The 17,651-nt window shown below is 36.3% G+C and overlaps 1 long non-coding RNA gene across 1 annotated transcript; it reads left to right on the top strand.

Annotated features, from left to right (window-relative positions):
* The first annotated feature begins 5,779 nt into the window (after positions 1-5,779).
* Positions 5,780-16,995, top strand: LOC124383311. Its single transcript, XR_006925258.1, has 4 exons — positions 5,780-5,938; positions 6,306-6,389; positions 6,477-6,531; positions 15,637-16,995. It is a non-coding gene; the product is annotated as an uncharacterized LOC124383311 (long non-coding RNA).
* The last annotated feature ends 656 nt before the right edge of the window (positions 16,996-17,651 follow it).

The following is a 17,651-nucleotide window of genomic DNA, read 5'->3' on the forward strand; positions in this document are numbered from 1 at the left end:
GTCTAGAGCCAAGGCCAGGGAGCAGACAGACAGGCTAAACCGACCGTCTGCTAGCTGCACAGAGTCGTCACTCAGGATCCACCATATTGAGACTGTGTCTGTCCCCCGAGCAAAACCAAAATATAGGAATTATCAGAAAGTCTGTTTAAGTAACCTGATTAACATTAAATTAAATAGGACTGAACGCACAGCCAGCACCTCTGATCTAAAAATAGGATTGTTGAATATTAGATCTCTCACGCCAAAAGCGCTGACTATAAACGAAATTATTACCGACCAGGAGTTTAATATAATGTGTTTGACAGAAACGTGGATTAAATCGAATGAATATGTAGCATTAAATGAGGCGAGTCCTCCTGGGTATAGTTACATACACCAACCCCGTCTAAATGGCAGAGGAGGTGGGTAGCAGCTATTTATAATAATAATCTAAACGTCACACAAAGACTAAACACAAATGTAAAACATTTGAAGTTCTTTACACCAACATAAAATATTCAGTGTCCGAAAGCAGGTCAAGTCAGTTAATTCCACTAATTATTATTTATAGACCCCAGGGCCCTACTCTGATTTTCTGATAGAATTTGCAGATTTCATTACAAATCTAGCTACTTCTTTAGACAAAGCATTAATTGTTGGAGACTTTAATATTCATTTTGATAATCAGGAAGACTCCTTAAGAGCAGCAGTTGTGTCCATTCTAGATTCAGTCGGAATTAATCAGAATGTTATAGGACCCACTCATAGTGGTGGACACACTCTCGATTTGTTGTTAACATTTGGATTAAAAATAAAAAACTTAGTCATAATTCCACAGTCTGAAGCTATTTCAGACCATTATCTAATCTCGTTTAAAATTTGCCTAAGTCATTGCATTTCTCGTCACCACGTTACCGTGTTAAGCGTGCTTTCACGTCAGCTACAGCAGCGCGTTTATTAATAATCTTCCGAAATTACGATATTAGATAGATCTCCGTCAGACCCGCAGAGCTCGACTGGGCCACTGAACATCTAGAAACAACGTTACGTTACACTCTAGATGATGTAGCTCCCTTAAGACCAAAATGATCAGGGAGAAAAATTAGCACAGTGGTATAATGATCATACGCGCACCTTAAAACAGAAAACTCGAAAACTAGAGCGTAAATGGCGTCAAACAAAATTAACAGTATTTCAAATAGCATGGAAGGAGAGCCTCCTAAATTATAGAAAATCTCTTAGTGCTGCCAGATCAGCATATTTCTCCACCCTCATAGAAAATAACAAGCATAATCCTAGATTTTTATTCAGCACGGTAGCAAAATTAACAGGGAATAAAAGCACTGCACTAACATGCACACCATCAATAGGTAGTAATGATTTCATGAACTTTTTTAATAATAAAATTGAAAACATCAGGCAAGAAATCCAGACGGTTAATATAAATCCAAATTATTTTACAAGTAACCCTGTAGACAGCAGTGTAATTATAACGGACAATCAACTACAAAGCTTCACTCCTATTCATGAGAATGACTTAATTTCATTAATCTCCTCATCAAAATCATCAACCTGCATTCTCGATCCCTTGCCTACAAGTTTCTTTAAACAGATAGCTCCAGAGGTAATCAAACCTGTTTTAAAAATAATTAACTCTTCCATTAGCACTGGTTATGTACCTAAATCCTTCAAACTGGCAGTTATCCACCCCCTTATTAAGAAACCTGACCTTGACCCATGTCAGTTGTCCAACTACAGACCGATATCAAATCTCCCCTTTATATCCAAAATTTTAGAAAAGGTTGTAGCACAGCAGTTATGCTCACATCTGCTTATGAATAACATTTTGAAATGTATCAGTCAGGATTTCGGCCTCATCATAGCACAGAGACGGCGCTAGTTAAGGTGGTAAATGACCTGTTATTGGCCTCTGATCAGGGTTTTGTCTCCTTACTTGTTTTGCTCGACCTTAGTGCAGCTTTTGACACCATTGATCACACTATACTGCTTGCTAGACTTAAGAACGTTGTAGGAATAAAGGGAACAGCTGTCTCTTGGCTCAGGTCTTATTTGACTGATCGCTATCAGTTTGTGGATGTAAATGGTGAGTTCTCCACACTCTATGAGGTAAAGTTTGGTGTTCCTCAAGGATCTGTCTTGGGCCCACTGCTTTTCTCTTTATATATGCTGCCTCTTGGTGAAATCATTCATAAACATGGGATTCGCTTCCATTGCTATGCTGATGACACACAGCCAGATGAGCTAGATCAGCTTAACAATGTTGATAAGTGTGTAAAGGACATTAGACAGTGGATGCTTAATAACTTTCTTCTGCTCAACTCAGATAAGACGGAAGTACTTTTACTAGGACCACATGCAGCTAGAAATAAACTTTCCGATTATGTAGCATCTCTGGATGGTGTTTCTGTTTCAGCATGTACGGCTGTCAAAGACCTTGTTGTGATTATTAACCCGAGTCTTTCCTTTGAGTCTCACGTGAATATTATCACCAGGATCGCCTTCTTTCACCTTAGAAATATTGCTAAAATTAGAAATATGATGTCGTTGCAGGATGCAGAAAAACTAGTTCATGCTTTTGTTACTTCTAGATTAGACTACTGTAACGCTTTACTGTCTGGGTGTGCGAGTAAGTGCATAAATAAGCTTTAGTTAGTCCAGAATGCAGCAGCAAGGGTCCTCACTAGATCTAGGAAATACGACCACATCACCCCTGTTTTAATTAGTCTACACTGGCTCCCAATCAAATCTCGCATTGATTATAAAATATTACTACTGACGTATAAAGCACTTAACGGTCTCGCACCGCAGTATTTGAGTGAACTTCTGTACTAGTATGATCCTCCACACCTACTTAGATCAAAAGGTGCTGGCTATCTGTTGGTTCCTCAAATAATGAAGACTACAGCAGGGGGCAGATCTTTCTCTTATAAAGCCCCACAGTTATGGAACAGCCTTCCAATCAGTGTTCGGGACTCAGACACAGTCTCAGTGTTCAAGTCGAGGTTGAAAACTTATTTATTTAGTCAAGCCTTTTATCAGTAGATTTTTTTCTTAGGTAAAGGCACAGATCCGGAGGGAGCATGGATATAGAGTGTTTGGTGAACTGGTATATTTGTATGCTGTCGTCCCCTCACATTCACACGTTCACTCAGGTTTGTTGACAGTGGTGTGGTGGGTCGTCTCTTATCCCAGAGATCCCTCATGTCTGTGTTACCTTCTGGTTCTCCCTTTTAGTTATGCTGCCATAGCGAGTCTTGCCGAAATCCAAACTGCACAGTGACATTAACTTTCATACACCAATAGTTACACTTAATAATCTATATCCTTCTCTTCCCGTCACTCTCTCTCTCTCTCTCTCTCTCTCTCTCTCTCTCGGTCGAGTTAAACATGCTCCTGAGGCTCCAGTGACCACTGTTCCTGCCCCTCTCCCCTCCGTGGATCTTCACACTTCTGTGCAGCTTGGGACGGTCTCTCATCAACACCTTGGGTGGTTCCATATAATTCCGGAGTAGAACGGGTGCTTTTGAGGACGGATTGGACTGTAGTTGGTTTTGGCGGTCTGCTGCACTGACTCGGGAGTGCAGTTTGCTTCTGATCATCATCACTGTACCCCGCAACTTTGTATATATGCTTCAAATGGACATTTGGTGCAACCCAGATGAGGATGGGTTCCCTCTTGAGTCTGGTTCCTCTCAAGGTTTCTTCCTTATGCCATCTCGGGGAGTTTTTCCTTGCCACAGTTGCTCATCAGGGACAAACATACTTACAAAGAACATATTTACATTTAATCACCACATTATCTGTGTAAAGCTGCTTTGAGACAATGTTCATTGTTAAAAGCGCTATACAAATAAAAATGAATTGAATTGAATAACAAAATCAATAAGTTATTTGACTTCCCTTTATTTCACCACTATAGGGGGATATAGGACCTGTTTGTGCTTCATGACTTCCACTCACAGAACGTTGACGTGAATACCAAATCAAAAAACCCTTATATCAAATATTCTTTACACTGTGTGAAAGTTATGAAATTGTTGAGAGCATATCTAGTTCTCGATCTAATTCTAAATCTAGGATTTTCAATATTTAAAACTCTACAGTTTTTAAACTGCGCACATGACACCTTCATTCCCACTCAATTTTCTTTAGAAGACCTTAATATATTAAATATTAATGATCCCAGATCAGCAATAGTTTATTTAATGTATTTAGCTTTACTGTGTTTTGTATTATGTTGTATAATGTTAAGCATCCTGTCAGTTAATATGTTTGAAACCTTAAGTTATTATGACATTAAAGTTCATTATACGCTACTTAATATAGAGTAAAAGACTTGTACTGAGATGTTGCTTAAATGTTTTTAAAATCTGAGTTAGTGGAGGATCATTTGGCTGGCCGAGTGATTTTAAATGTGATTTGAAAAGATCAAGTGTCATTTTAAGGTTAAGCTAAAATGACAACCCAAAATGTAGGACTAAGTGTAAGGATTTATTATAATTTTTATTTAAATAAATTTTCCTGACAGCATCCGCACACCATGTAATACAGAAAAGCTCTAAAATGTATCCTTTATGTTTGTAATTGAAAGCTGTTTTAATGTCAATGGATTATAATAATAATAACAATAATAATAGTTATTATTGTTATTATTATCGTTATTATTATTATAATAATAACGATAATAATAATTATTATCGTTATTATTATTATAATAATAACGATAATAATAATAATTATAATAATAACGATAATAATAATTATTATCGTTATTATTATTATAATAATAACGATAATAATTATTATTATCGTTATTATTGTTATTATTATTATTATTATTATTATTATTATTATTATTATTATTATTATTTGTTTTACTTATTGCGGCTGTTACATTTTTTTTCTTTTTAAAGTACAATATGTTTTCTGGTAACAAATTCACAGTTAAGAGTCATGCAAAATAATTTTCTTGTGACAAAATTTCAAATAAGGAAGCCACTGGTGCTACCAGTTTAAAATTATTAAAATTCTGGTTTGTTATAAACATATATAAAGACACACTTTGGGTCTTTCCAACTATCTTGTTTTACCTGATGAGTGATAAAATGATATGATTATGAATGTTCAAATAAACAAACCAGTAACACCACAGAATAAATATATCCAGCGCAAATATATGATTTATTGTATATCGGCTATTTGTGCAACTGGTTGTTTATTTCACTTTAAAAAATTATACCTCATATAGAAATATCAATCTAAATCTAAAATTAATATTATAGACATGTAGACATCTTCCTCCTCTCCTTCTCCTCCTTCCTCCTTGCGCTCCAGGCAATTTTTATTTGGTGGGAGAACGGACAAAATGGCTCTTTCAGTCATAAAGGTTGCAGACTATACCTGTCAACACTTCTTTTTTCCCCAGGAGTCTCCTACATTTTACACCCCTCCCCTTTTTTTTCCTCCTGGAAAACTCCCATAATTTGTATAGCCTAAACCTCATTATAAAAATAATCACAACAATATTTTTTTTCCAACGCTGTCCAGTTGTCAGATTTTGTATGAAACGCATTATAGCACCCCCTCACCCCCACCCCGGCTCAGGGGTTTGCGGATTTTGGTGCCCAAATGTTGACAGGCATGTTGCAGACCATGTACATCAGTTTCAGGTTTCGTTTCTTTTGAGCTCTCACTCGAACTTCAGAAATCGAAACAGTATTCACTACTTCCTGTACAAACACCTCGTCTGCAAACTTCCTCAAAGCAGATATCAGTCACTGCGCACTGTCTAAGCTTCAGTTCTGGCGAAATCACTGCACAGACATTCACAAGATCACCATCAGCAGTAATACTTCTGGGTCCCTGAAGCTGCTACTCTGGTTAAGCCAGCCACAGTTTGTTGTTAAAGAGGTAGAAGAAGTGTAGATTTTAAATCCAGGTATGTTTTTAATCTGGCTCTTCACGTCGGTAAGCCATTATTTTTTACACCGAATGCACATTTGTTATTATTTATAAGTCTATAATTATACCCAATTAGCGTAATTCGTTTCCATAAACTTTTGTATTTTTTCTGATCTTCAGCAGAAGTCTAATTTTTTTAAATATGAAATGCTAAAACAATACTAAAGTTTATTGTTTCTTATTATGTTTCTCTTGTTTTATTGTTTCTTAAAAATTACCTTTTCCCAGTTAGTAGCAACTTTCTTAAAGTGTAAAAGGTGTAATTTGTGTGTAGATGTTCCTTTTGTACTGTGTATTGCACTTCACAACTCGAGTTTTCAACTGTTTTTTCCCCCTGCCCTTAGAAAATATGAGGAAATTGTGTATATTCGGTTAGCTGCATCTAAACAAGATCAAGATGCAGACATTTGGATCTTTATCTTAAAGGGGTGAGTAGTCTCAACTTCTCTTCTTGTGTCACATTAAACTGTGTTGTAATATTTTATAATTGTAAGCCTAATTTTGTTTAATCATAGCTTTGAGGACATTTTCTACATATCCAGGATGGCTGAAACGAGGGCTGTTGATGAGGTACATACAAATTTAAAAAGCCATTTAGCTAAATCATTGCCTGATTCATTGCACCAGCAACAAATAGTACAATGGTTCTTTGTATTGTCATTTCCGGCATGGCTAAAATAAGAGCTACATGAGAGGTACATGTAAATTTCAGAATCCATTGACCCAAGTCAATAAATGTACATTGGCACACATTGGTACACTGGCACTGCAAAAAATTTAAATCCCAGGCTTTCATGTGTCTTGCAGTGAGGAGAGGTTGATGATGATTTTGCCATTCTTGACATTGGACCTCTTCGAATTTTTAAGTGGCATGGTTGTTGTTGGATCTATGATGATATCAAATGTTGAGCTAGTTTATGAGTTGCTCAGTTCTGGTTCCACAACATCAACTAACTGTATAAGACTGTAGAAAGGACATTACTCATAACACACACACACACTTCCGGTACTCATGGTAGTTATCACTTTCCGGTGTTTTGTATTGTTTTAAGATTAATAATCCATTTTACCCAAATGAGGACTTCCCTTTTGAGTCTGGTTCCTCTCAAGGTTTCTTCCTCATTCATCTAGGGAGTTTTTCCTTGCCACGGTCACCCCAGGCTGCTCATCAGGGATAAATACACATAATTCACTTTAATTCTCAAGTTCTGTTAAGCTGCTTTGAGACAATGTTTATTGTGAAAAGCACTATAGAAATAAACTTGAACTCTGCCATAAACGCCTATATCTGTATTGCAGTGATAGTCAACCTTTAGCAAGTTTCTCTCTGTCAGAAAAAGCAGTGGGTATCAGACAGATCCTTGCAAAACACCAAACTTTACCTCAGTGTGTGTAGAGAACCATTTACATTCACCATTTACATCAACAGACTGATAACGATCAGTCAAATAGCTGTTCCCTATATTGCAACAACATTTTCTAATCAAGCAAGGAGGATATTATGATCAATGGTGACAAAATCTGCAGTAAGATCAAGCAACTCAAGCAAGTAGACACAGCCCTGATCAGAAGCCAATAGCAGGTCATTGAGCAATTTAGCCAATGCTGTCTCTGCACTATGATGAGGCCTAAATCCTGACTGATACATTTCAAGAATGTCATTTCCATGTAGGTGTAAGCATTACTGCTGTGCTACAACATTTTTAAGGATCTTGGAGATAAAGGAAAGGTTTGATATTGGCTTATGATTGCCTATTATATTGGGTCAGGTTTTTTAAAATAAAGTGCTGATAACTGCCGGTTTGAAAGATTTAGGTACATAAACAGTGCTAATGGAAGAGTTTATTATTTTTTCAAACAGGTTCAAATACCTCTGGAATTATCTGTTTGAAAAAACAGTTTAAAGAAAATTTAGTTAATTTCTAGTTAATCCTACCACAGTACTGAATAAAAATCTAAAATTATGCTTGTATTTTTCTATGAGCATAGAAAAATATGCTGATCTAGCAGCACTAAGAACTTTTTTTAACTGAGGAGGCTCTCCTTCCATGCTTACTAAAATACTATCAATTTAGTTGAATGTCAGTTATATACATTTATTTGTATTTATTTATATAAAAAAAATTGCACAGTGGTATAATCATACACGCACCTTAAAACTCTGTTTTGATGGTATTTCAGTGAAATATACAGACAATGTATTTTCATGAAAATATACAATGATGTATGTACAACAACATAGTACTAATTGTCTAAACTAGCGTAATATGATTGGTTTCTATTAATATCAGTGACTATGTTTCACACATTTTGTATCGGGGTCTCTGCCCCATGTCTCTATCGCCTAAGGGTCCTTGACCTGAAAATTGTTGAAGACCACTGTTTTAGATGATGGAGCTCCCTTTAAAATTAAAATGATTAGAGAAAAAAATTAGCGCTGTGGTATAATGATCATACACGCACCTTAAATCTCTGTCAAATATACCCACTGATATTAATAGAAACCAATAATATTACGCTATTTATATTATGTTAAGACAATTAGTATTATGTTGTTGTTGTACATGCATCATTGTCTGTATATTTTCATATATTTAAAAAGCTTTCAAAAAGATTTATGCATCATAACAAACATACATTTTGCATAACGTTGTTCACAGTTGTCTTTTATTTAAATAGAGTTGCAGTTTCATACATTTTCCATTTACTATCACGTGGACTATTATACATTTAAATAAACTTCAGCTTTAATTTTAATATAAATTAACTTTTAATTTTCCTGTCAAATGGGCAATTATACATTTACATGAACATCAGCTTCAAGTTTAATAAAACATTAATGTAATAATTATAACAATTTTACCCATGTTTCTAAACATGCGGATGATCCGCTGTGGCGACCCCTAATAGGAGAAGCCGAAAGAAAGAAAGAAAGTTTATTTTTTATACAAAAAATGTTTGTGATGAAACATTAATTAAGCAAACCGCCTGCAGTACCGCCGCGGTCCCCCTAGGGGTCGCGGAACCCCAGTTAAAGACCTCTGATCTAGACCACATAAGTCACCCGCGGGCCTTTTCTAAAAAATAGCTCACCATAGCGCCACTTACCAGTGAGCTGCATCTAATTTTTTTTGTTGCTTTTCTTTTTAAATCACACTTGCATCGGTGTGAATTTAAAAATGACAATATTAAAATATAGATGAATATCATTAATTATTCATAATTACATATAATTAAAGGTAAATTGAGCAAATTTGTTTTTTCAGAATTTGTGTGTTATTTCGACTCGTGTGTATCAAACTGGTAGCCCTTCACATGAATCGGTACCCAAGAAGTAGCTCTCATTTTCAAAAGGTTGGTGACCCCTGATCTAGACTCTCTGATACTGACATTCAGTATTCCAGTAGAGCTCTGTGTGGTCAAATGCAGGGTGATTCTGGGATTTGGGGTGGCACATGGGTGACCAAAACCCAGTCAGGAGGGCCCATGGGAAAAGTTATGTGCCGCAACAAATGTGGGGTTACATAAAAATGGACAACGCATCTCTTTTTATAAATGAAAACCATTGAACATATAATAATTGTTCTGCATCTACCTGTATTTGAATATTTTGCTGCTGTGCCAGACTTTTTTTGCCATTTTCCCCCCACAAAATTCTGTCTAAAAATACAAACCGCTAACTTAATCAATATTACACAAATAGTAATATTTAATAGCTATATTTTCATCTGATTAAGGACAAAATCATTTAAATGTGAAGCTGCCATGCACAAATGTTTGTTTATTTAATACAAACAGATATTTACTATTCTACATTTTAAAATTCCAAGTGTCAGAACGCTAACATTATTAAATGCCCACATTTTAGCATTTACCACGTTACTGTTGTTAGGAAGGACATCCAGACAGTGGAGGTTAGAGTTGGTACTTTAAATGTTGGTACTATGACTTGTAAAGGGATATGATGGAGAGGAGAAAGGTAGACATGTTGTGTGTTCAAGAGACCAAGTGGAAATGGAGTAAGGCCAGGAACATTGGAGGTGGGTTTAAACTGTTCTATCATGGTGTGGATGGAAAGAGAAATAGTGTAGAGGTGATCCTGAAGGAAGAGTACAGTAAGAGTGTAGTGAAGATGAAGAGAGTTTCTGATAGGGTGATGAATGTAAGGCTGAAAGTTGAAGGGGTGATGATAAATGTCATCATTGTCTATGCTCCACTAATGGGCTGTGAGATGGAGAAGAAAGAAAAGAAAGAAAAATTCCGGAGTAAGTTAGATGAAGTGGTAGAGAGTGTACCTAGCAAAGAACGACTGGTGATTGGGCAGACTTTAATGGGCATGTAGGTGAAGAGAGCAGAGGTGACGAGGAGGTGATGGGTAGGTATGGGCTTAAGGAGAGGAATGTGGAAGGGCAGATGGTGGTAGATTTTGTTGAAAGAATGGAAATGGCATTGGTAAATAGTTATTTTAAGAAAAAGGAGGAGCATAGGGTGAGGTATAAAAGTGGAGGAAGGTGCACACAGGTGGACTAGTGTTCTATGTAGAGATGCAACCTGAAGGAGATTGGAGACTGTCAGGTATTTGCAGGGGACAGTGTAACTAGACAGCATCAGATGGTGGCCTGTAGGATGGTTTTGAAGGTGAAGAAAAGGAGGAGGAGAGTGAGGACTTTTGAATATTTAGGAATAAGGGAGATGTGCAGACCTGCAGTGACTAATGGGGAATAAAGTTGATCAATCACACCATGAAATTATGGAAAAGAGTAGTGGAAGCCAGGCTGAGAGAAGAGGTGACCATCTGTGAGCAACAGTATAGTTTCATGCAGAGGAAGAGCACCACAGACGCAATATTTGCTTTGAGAATGTTGATGGAGAAGTATAGAGAAGAACAGCCTCACTCTGTTATCAAAAAACCTGGGATTACGTTAAGTAACCTATCATTGCATTGTGTGTTTGAGGATCTAGAGCAGGGGTTTCATAGGTGTCCAAAACTCAAAGCACTCTTTAGGTCGCGGGCCGAACAGGATAAACATTTATTGAACACACTAAAACTAAATGTTTTTTTTTTAAACATAAATATGAATAAAAACAGACAGGAACATTGTTCCAGAATAAATCAACTTAAACGTTAAATAACTTAAAATATTTTGCTCTCCATAAAAATATCTACTGTCAAAATTATACAAGTTAGAAATAACGTTAAAATACGTTAAAATAACAACAAATCAAAACAATCAGATTTCTTTGCTCTTATGCCATTTTATAAAAAAATATCTTAAACTTTAAATAACTTAAAATATTTTGCTCTCCATAAAAATATCTCCAGTCAACACCAGACGTCTCACAGCTTCATCATGCAGCTCTTCAGAAACTCTCCCTCAGTAAATAACCGGTGGATGTGACTCTGATTTCTCCTCTGCTTTCACACCAGCTTCACTTTGTGATTTTGCTCAGGTGAAAAACATCTGCTGAAATGTTCGATTCTTCTTTAACTCTTCTACTTTCTGTATCTTCTGCTCTGCATTCAGGTTGTTCAGTTTCTCCTGATGTTTTGTCTCGTAGTTCAGTCTTAGATTCAATTTCTTAATTACAGCCACATTCGCTCCAGTAATACACATGTTTACCGGCAGTGTCAGTAAACATCTACTCAGAATCCCATCGGTTTTGAAAGGCTCTGATTTTAGAACCAACTTTTCTTTTCGACATTGTAAGGAGCTTCACAATCATTTTACAATAGGGTTAAATACATAAACAGAAGCTCGACTTGGTTGACGCTGGAATGTTCCCAGGTAGTCTAGCGTTCAATAAGGCTCTATGCATTATGGGATCTGTAGTTTGTGTTATCAGCGCTTCAAATCGGGACATTAATAACAATAATAATAGATCTGTATAAAATCATTTTGCCTTAAGTTTGACACATGTGATCTAGAGATAGTCTCCATGGACTATAATGTTTGTGGATAATATTGTGATTTGTGGTGAGAGTAGGGAGCAGGTTGAGAAGAGCCTGGAGGGGTGGAGGTATGTGCTGAAGAGAGGGGAATGAAAGTCAGTAGGTGTAAGACAGAGTACATGTGTGTGAATGAGAGGGAGGGCAGTGGAGTGATGCGGTTGCAGGGAGAAGAGGTGGTGAAAGTGGGGGAGTTCAGGTACCTGGAGTTCACAGTGCAATGCAATGGAAAGTGTGTGAGAGAAGTTAAGAAAAGAGTGCAGGCAGGGTGGAGTGGGTGGAGAAGAGTGGCAGGAGTGATTTGTGATAGAAGAGTATCTGCAAGAGTGAAAGGGAAAGTTAATAGGACTGTGGTGAGGTCAGTAATGTTGTATGGTTTAGAGACAGTGGCATTGAGTAAAAGACAGGAAGTGGAGCTGGAGGGAGCAGAGCTGCAGATGTTAAGGTTTTCGTTGGGAGTGACGATGATGGTCAGAATTAGAAATGAGTTTATTAGAGGGACAGTGCATGTAGGACGTTTTGGAGACAAGGTGAGAGAGGCCCGATTGAGATGGTTTGGAGCATGTGCAGAGGAGGGACATGGGGTATATCGGTAGGAGAATGCTGATGATGGAGCCACCAGGAAGTAGGAAGAGAGGAAGACCAAAGAGTAGGTTTATGGATGAGCTGAGGGAAGACATGCAAGTAGCTGGTTTGGAAAGAGGCAGATGAAGTGGACAGAGTAGTATGAGGATGGATGATCCAGTGGGGGGGCACAAGTAGTAGCCAAGCATCTTTTTTGTGGGGTCGGTGCCACCCCTTTAGACACGCCCCTGGTCAAATGATAATTCAATCAATATCGATAACTAATAAAGATGTAAATAATTTCAATAAAAACACTGTATTATAAAACAGCATTACAAATCTGAACAGCTGAAACAAACAACCTCTAAAAGGGCTAAGCTTAGTTTGTTACCTGAACTATACTTTAAACAAAGAATCAATGAAAATAAATTAATTTTACAGTAAAAATGCATAACTACACACTACAACTATTCAGTAAATGTAAAAAATATACAGGCATAATCAATTCATCCGAGTTCTTTGTACTTCGTCAATGGTTGAGGCAAATGCAAGTTCACATGACACGTGTACATTAAATGGAACCCACACTGTTCCTCCTGAATCCTAAGGTTACTATCAGGCAGAGTCTCCTCACCAGCACCCGAATGTAGAGTTTTCCTACGAGGTTCAGGATTGTAATTTCCCTTAATTACACTAGCACACACTTTTTCAATTTTATAAAGACCACTCTCCCAGTTTTCAATTCCAAAGAAACCCAGTTTTGTTGCAGCATTAAAAATACATGTTAATCACAAGTCCTATGCTTCTGACCAGAATGTAATTTACTTCTGCATTCTTGCTAATACAAAAGTAAACCCCTGAGCCCTGACACACCAGGGATGTCTGGTCTCCTAGAGAGTGGGCATTACCACTGAGCAGAAGAGCTTATCAAATCGCTCTTCCCATTACTCAACATGAGATGTTCTGATGTACAATTCTAACACCCATAGCCAGCCACAGGTTATTTTCTGGGATAACAAGACACAACTGTCTACTGCAATATGCAATACTTAATCACCTGATTGCACCACCCCACTCTTTATCCCAGTATCCAAAACAAAAGGTCTCAAGTCAAATGTTACTACCACAAACTGGATTACTGACCTTGGCACGTGGTGGGCGATGGGCTTTGTTTTCAAACAAGCTTGTTTGATTAACATTGAAGATCCAACTATAAGTGTCCCTAGCCACCTTACAGATTACAGGAAAAGTCAGAAAACCATTTTTCCAGTGTCTACCAAATATAGACCTTGAAATTCTGAGATTTAATTGTTCAAGTTCAAGAGAGTCAAAGCACATAAGACTTTACATATGAAACTTTTTCTTAACACTTTAAGCATCAGTCTTTACTATTGACAGCAGTCTTTTACTGTATTTTTAGTGACAAGTAAAAGACTTTAGTAATTGTCAAAGTTTTCAAACATATTAATTGTCGGGATGCATTAATTAAAGAAATAAGAGAATGCTGATCTCGCACAATGAATATTTAATATATATTAAGGTCTTGTTAAAATAAATAAATAAATAAAATAAGCATGAAGGTGTCATGTATAAAGTTTGAAAAACTGTAGAGTTTTAAATAGTGAAAAGCTAGATAAAATTAGATATGCATAGAAATTAGATATTTCACAACTTTAAATTTTAGAGTCACAGTGTAAAGAATATTTTATAGGGTTTTTAGGTCAAACGTTCTGGGAGTGACAGTCATGAAGCAAAAAGAAGTCCTATATCTCTCTCTAGTGTTGAAATAAAAGAAAGCCAAATAAACGTTGATTGTTTTTTTAATGTAATTGAAACTATGCACTTCCATTTTTTTTTACTCTGTCATATTGAATGAGAAACCACTGGAAAAATATGAAATAAAAGAATCTTAGTCCAATAAATTACAGAAATTACTGATTTTATTTGATCCATAATACAGATAAAACACAATATATATATGAGATGACATATGAAGGAACCAAAAAGCACAAAACCTTTTCATATGAAAAAAAAACGAAACAAATTGTTTGAGGATATAACAGTGCATATAAACAGCACAGGATTGAAATAATACTTAAGCTACATTTATTTTATGACTTTATGTTTCAGTTATCCTATGCCCCATAAGGCTTTGCATGAACTATGGGTGGAATTTCCGGTACAACATAAACATTCATTTGCTGCAGTGCCGCTACTCGTTCATTCATTTATTTACAGCAAGATGTGGAATTAAAAGCTGACAGAATTTAAAAAGGACATCAGAATACACATACTTTCTTTAATAGAGGATGATTGCATGCATTATGTACAGTAGTCTTTTTGGTTACTTTGTTGATTTGAAATGTTTAGATCAGGGGTCACCAACCTTTTTGACACTGAGAGCTACTTCTTGGGTACAGACATTGACGCTGGAATGTTCCCAGGTCGCCTAGCGTTCGTTAAGACAGCTGAAGCGCTGCATTATGGGATCTGTAGTTTGTGTTATCAGCGCTTCATATCGCCATGACATTAATAACAATAATAATAGATCTATATAAAATCATTTTTTGTCAAATAAAAAAAATCTAAATTTGAGTTTGACACCCCTGATCTATGGTGAAGACACTGATCATGTTAATGATTTCTTACAACAATTATAAAAAATGATTTAACAAGGTAGTAAACAGATATTTTTATAAAAATTCTCGCGGGCGACTCATATGGTCCTTGCGGGCGACCTGGTGCCGCGGGCACCACGTTGGTGACCCCTGTTATATACTCTATGCGGACACCCCAACTCCACTCAACAGGTTTTAGTGGTCATACTCCCAAGTGACTTACTATACAGTATAGATCACTACAACTTTTCATTCGGCTTCTCCCGTTAGGGGTCGCCACAGCGGATCATCCGCATGTTTGATTTGGCACATGTTTTTACGCTGGATGCCCTTCCTAATGCAACCCTCCCTATTTTGGGACCGGCAATAAGGCTTGTGCAACCCTAATGGCTGGGGCCGGTTCCCTGACCGGGGATCGAACCCGGGCCGCAGCGGTAATATATATATATATATATATATATATATATATATATATATATATATATATATATATATATATATATCTGAGCCTGAGTATCTTTCTCAATTCTTTTGCATAAATTTAAGGGGCAAATTCTGGTAATAAGCTCCTGGGAAAGACGTGCCGACTTGAGAGGAAACTGCAAATGCAGATCCACAAGTGAGCGCCGGAGGAAGAGGGCCGATCCGCTAGTGGACCCCAATGGATGTCAAGATGGAAAGGCGTCCTGAACTGCAAGTGTGTGGGTGAAGCCCCAGTGTGGGTACTGAATAGGAAAGCGTTGAGGTGAAAATGAATGTAAATAAAGAAAGCTGTGCTTAGTGAACGTTTGCCTGTCTCTCTTTCTTCCAGCGCGGAACTAACGAGTGTGCTACAGTCTACCATTGTTATATGGCTGTAAAACTCTTTCTGCTAAAAAAATATTATTTACTTAAATTGACAGAAATGCACAATAAATGCCCAGACATTTTTCTAATTTTAGGGTGATTTTAATGAATGTTTGTATAACACACTGGACAGATTTCCTAGAAGCAACAAAGCTCTTCACATTGATTCTACACACACACACACACACACACACACACACACACACACACACACACACACACACACACACACACCCTTGGCATTTAAAACAAGTCTAATATTTTTGTTACACTAACAGTTTATGTCTGTTTATAACTTTCCTTTACCTTTTAAAGAATATAATGCTGTGCCAAAAGCGATTCTTTCAGGTCTAGTTCAACTTGTAAAATCCTTTGTTGTAAGAGTGATATTAAGGAAGCTGAACTGAACTTACATGGAATTAGTATACTTGACAAAAACTTTAATTATTAAAGTATTCAACAAATTCTCTAGAAAAAAAGTTAAATATCCCTAAAGGTGAATTTTACTGTGCATCTTTCATTGATTTAATAGATTGGAAAAAAGCCTGGTTGTTACCTCACAAATACTGTATTCCCAAAAAAAAACAAAGGTTCATTTCAAGATTCTTAATAAAATATACCCGGTGAATTGTACTTTGGCAAAATATATTGTTGACAGTTCATGCTCTTTTTCTCGGTATTCTTCTGGTATAGCTTATATTTTTCATATAGGTAATCACCTTAATTCTTCCTGTTCTTTTAGTTAAAAGATATAATTTGTTACTATGATGGTAAAACTAATATATCAGTGAATTACATTAACTTTTTCATTTTGTTTGGGAAATGTCTTATTTCTAAACAAAAAATTTCTAAACAAGAAAAGTGATATTTTTGAAATCTTATGATAATTATATCGGTCATGTCACTGATGCATGAGTCTTTCCTCTGTAGTTGTTCGTGATTTATCTTCTCATTTTTATTAATTGAAATATTTTACGTGCGTTTGTATCTTATTTATTATAGTTATTAGTATTATCATTTTCCTGTATAGGTTCTGGTTAACCTTGTACATGTTCATTGTTTGAAGCATTAATAAAAATAAATAAATAAATAAATAAATGCTACCTGTTTTAGTGTCATGCTGGTAACTGGACGTCACGTCATATTATAAGAGCATTTCAGTCGATTAAAATATTTAATCACTATTAATCGCATGATTGTTTTGAGTTAACGCACAATTAATCGCAGCTTAATCGCACATTTCTATCTGTTCTAAATGTTCCTAAAATTAGAACTTAAGTTTTTAATACTTTGATCAACATGAGACTGTATGAATATTGATGCTTTATGCAAACGTATGTTTATTATTAGTGAAACCAAACTCACCAAACAGCATGAAGGCAAAATATTCTTGTAAATGTTTTGAAGTAGTTAATAGTAGTAGTGCTGTTTTAAATTACATGAATCATAAGGACACCAAACGGAATCCTTGCTGTGTTTCCACACGGACGGTTAATGCCGGAGAAACTTTACCTCTTCTAACTTTCATATGGATTACATAATCAAAAATATTTGCTTTCTATTTATATATTGATTATATCTGTGAGGGAAGTATTCACTGAGATTCAGGTTGTTTTATTTATGTGTCTGTGAAGATGGATGACAGAGACGGCAGAAAACGCACCCTGTCTGATTTCTTTATTTTACAAAAGCACAGTGTTTTGGTTGTTATTATA

The sequence above is a fragment of the Silurus meridionalis genome, chromosome 3, assembly GCF_014805685.1.
Source record: "Silurus meridionalis isolate SWU-2019-XX chromosome 3, ASM1480568v1, whole genome shotgun sequence".
NCBI lineage: Eukaryota > Metazoa > Chordata > Actinopteri > Siluriformes > Siluridae > Silurus > Silurus meridionalis.